Source organism: Schistocerca cancellata, chromosome 2, assembly GCF_023864275.1.
Source record: "Schistocerca cancellata isolate TAMUIC-IGC-003103 chromosome 2, iqSchCanc2.1, whole genome shotgun sequence".
NCBI classification, from domain to species: domain Eukaryota; kingdom Metazoa; phylum Arthropoda; class Insecta; order Orthoptera; family Acrididae; genus Schistocerca; species Schistocerca cancellata.
The window spans coordinates 496771585-496775373 of record NC_064627.1 but is presented as its reverse complement, the minus strand read 5'-3'; the positions used below and the strand labels follow the sequence as shown (position 1 = coordinate 496775373).

General features: G+C 38.6%; 1 non-coding gene across 1 annotated transcript; it reads left to right on the top strand.

Moving 5' to 3' along the window:
- The first annotated feature begins 510 nt into the window (after window positions 1-510).
- Trnat-ugu (transfer RNA threonine (anticodon UGU)) lies at window positions 511-584 on the top strand. The gene has a single exon. It is a non-coding gene; the product is annotated as a tRNA-Thr (tRNA).
- The last annotated feature ends 3205 nt before the right edge of the window (window positions 585-3789 follow it).

Below are 3789 nucleotides of genomic sequence, written 5' to 3'. Positions count from 1 at the left end.
CGAAAAAGTAGCATACATCTTTGTTGTTGTTGTTGTTATTTACAAAACACCTATCCCTGGCCGGCCGCGGTGGTCTAGCGGTTCTAGCGCTGCAGTCCGGAACCGCAGGACTGCTACGGTCGCAGGTTCGAATCCTGCCTCGGGCATGGGTGTGTGTGATGTCCTTAGGTTAGTTAGATTTAAGTAGTTCTAAGTTCTAGGGGACTTATGACCTAAGATGTTGAGTCTCATAGTGCTCAGAGCCATTTGAACCATTTGACCTATCCCTGTCCATTAGAACAGATACCATCTCCATATATAGTTCAGGCTAACCGGCCATGACCTTCTTCTTCTGTGCAGATGCACACGCACTGCCTGAACTCTTGCGGGACTTGGTAAGATTGTCTGCCACGAGTAATTAGTGTAGTGGGCAGGGGCACTACAAATGTAATGTGTGGACATTACGTAGGGAATGTGGGTCTCGCGGGTAGCGTGCAAGGGATAAATCCCTGCAGTCGCACTGTCCTCTGTGCTTCGGTGGCTCAGATGGATATAGTGTCTGCCATGTAAGCAGGAGATCCCGGGTTCGAGTCCCGGTCGGGGCACACATTTTCAGCTGTCCCCATTGATGTATATCAACGGCTGTCGACAGTGCAGAGTCTCGATTTAATTATCATGAATGACATTGGTTTTTCTGAAGATGAGTGCTATTAAGGAGGTGAGCTTTTAAGACAGAGAATAAAAAAATATGTATAATGGTTGCACGAATAAGCCCATTGTGCAGCACAAATTGGCTTATCAGAGCAGGAAGCATGTGGCCATGTCCGCTTCCAAAGACATATAGCAAACATGTCTAAAATTATATCTAGGAGAACCTCAGACATAGCATCAGGACGAAACTGTATAAAGGTGTGAAAAAAAAGTAATCAGATTGTGATGTAAAATTTCATTTATTTCTCAAAGTAATTTTGCATTTTCATAAGCAGGTGCAACAGCAACACTATTTTCCTTCTTCTTGAGTTGATGGAGAGCAGGGTACTCGTAGAAGTCCAGGTCTTGAATAACAGCAAACTTGAAGTTTCGACACGAATAATCGAAGCGACGTCACCATATCTTTATAGCGTATACCAGGATCATCCCATAGTAAAAATGTGTTAAACACTTCGCACTCTTCCAAATTTTAGCGCACCTCAGATGCTCGAGACCTCGATGATGCTATGTTTCCTAAGAATCTCTCTATCATTCCGGCATCTTCTGTCTATGCCATATCTTTAAATACGAACTGTCTACGATCATCATCACAGAAACCATGAAGTAGAGCAATAGGTCATTAAAAAGTAGTAGCATCTTACTTGGCTATGGAACAAATATTATTATTATTATTATTGCCTTTTTCAGCTGTACATCCAGTATAATATATCTTAACTGGTCTGTCAATGTGGCTTTGCGCATTCGAGTCATAGGGCGTAAGGCAGGGCTCATACTTTGAAATGAGTTCATCCCTTTTAAACATGTCAAGTAGCAAATAAAATCTGTGCGATATATATATATATATATATATATATATATATATATATATATCACTTACTGATCCTACGAGCTGAGTAGAGAACATGTAGTAATCAAAAGCGTTCACCTGGCGACGACCTTTAATCACTTCCATAAAAGTATCCAAGAGCACTTTGCACACATTTCTTGATTTCGCCCACTCAAACACGTTGTAAGCAGTAAGATTCTTTTTTCCCAGCGAATCAGTACTCTTCAAGGGTAATTGTTCTAACATATTGAGGAATTTAGAGCTGTAGAACATTTTTTTCTAATGCGTGGTACAGCTGTGTTCTTGAATAAGCAGAGTTGTGCAGTCACCATCCCCCTTTAACAGCGATAACTAAAGCATGACCATACTTTGCACAATACACTCATTACCACTCCTCAGATTCACTATTAGAATTAGGAATTATCTTATTCACAGACATCCTACACACATTTTAAGTCGAATAACTGAATGACGATGGATTGATAGTGATTATTCAGTTACGTACACCTGGTGCTCCGAAATGGACAAAAAGAAGTCTATTGTACGCTTAGAATAAATCATTCTTTACTTTCAAGCCTATGGGAGATTTCTGCATAGCATGGTATTCGGCACACACGTTATAGGATCTAAACAGGTCTGTACTGTAAGTCGTCACTACTCGCACATGTAGCAGACTAACCTCTTGCATGACGCTCTAACATACTCTTTTGTTTTTTCAACAAACTCAATTTTGCCAGTTTCAACAAACGGATCCGCCTCGTGGTGATCCTCCTCCTGCTTCAAAGTGTTAAACAGGTACGGTGCTTAACAACAGCAACTGAAAAATGTGCTCACACTAGAACAGTTGGCCCCTAAAATTAACTCCGAATGGATGTACTGTAGTATATACTGCACTTGCAATGACTTCTTAGTCACGAGAAATTTGTATGATCTGTTAACAGAATATTCCGTCGGTTCTTGGTAGAACAACATTATAATAATAAATGCATTTATTAATTTCTGTTTATTGTACTGATATGGCTTAAGTTCCTCGTGTATTCTGTATTTACATTGACAACTGTCTCTTCTTTTTTAATTGGTTGTGTATTACTCTCCATGTTTCATACCTCTTGATGCAGCCTTGCCTAGTACTAATTTTATCTTATTTCAATAGTTTTGTTTATCAATAGAAACTGTTATGTAGGCATGCTATTCTTATTTTGTGCTAAAGGTTTTCCTGTCAACTCCATTGTTATTTATGTACTGTTCAGTTTTTACTATTTCATCGCAAAGATGTTATTCACTGTATGTTTCTACTTCACTCTAGATGTGTTACTTCTCTTCCAATGTTGTCTGCTAACATTTAACTTCTTTGGTGATAATACTCAGTAAATGCCTGAAGATGGCTTTGTAAGCCGAAAACCGGTTAGCAATAAAAATAATATTGTAGAACAAAAGCAAACTGGCGCTTTTCATTTATTATTGTATGATCTGGGTGGTGGTAGGTATATCTACGGTAGCTATGCATGAAATGCACTGACGCAACCCCAAATTGTCGGTCTGAATATATATAAGATGCCGCTGTGTGTTGCTGGATTCACAACTATCAAACCTACGAAAAGGTTTTGTGGAAATGGTGAAATCGATAAAATAAAAAAAAAGAGGCAGTTCTTTTCGAAATTGTAATTATATCCCCTATTCATCAACAAATATCAGATGCCAGGAGGTTTTTTTGCTACTGGGCAGTGAGAAAACGACACCCAGCTGATGCGAGTGCGGACGTATCACCAATCACCAGACGTTTCTGGGAAGTAATCAGACTACTGTTCATGTAAGAAATTACGAATGCCCAGTCGTAACAGGAGGATACATCTGACGTGGCGAATTGTGATTTCAACGCATTGAGGAGTATATTCGAACGTAAGTGGTGACAGATTCATTTCGTAAACACCTGCATAATATAGCAATGCGAGGATTCTGTAACTGTAAATATTTTGTACTGATTAATTCTGTTAACTGTCAAGTATGTATTTTCCACTGTGTAATGTCTTTGACCTATTGTAAAGAAGTGGAATGTTGTGTAAAATGTTTTCTCTTTACTATTTAAATTCTTTGTATTAATTGGAGGAAAACGTGATATAATTATGCGACTTTTGTGTCGACATGTTAATGTATTTAAATATTAAAAAAATTTATAAGATGTTTGTTTACAACTATGTATAAGCTGGTTCATACCTAGGGACTTGCGTTGTATAAAATGAAAAGCAACAGTACTTCCCATTTGCAACGGAAGT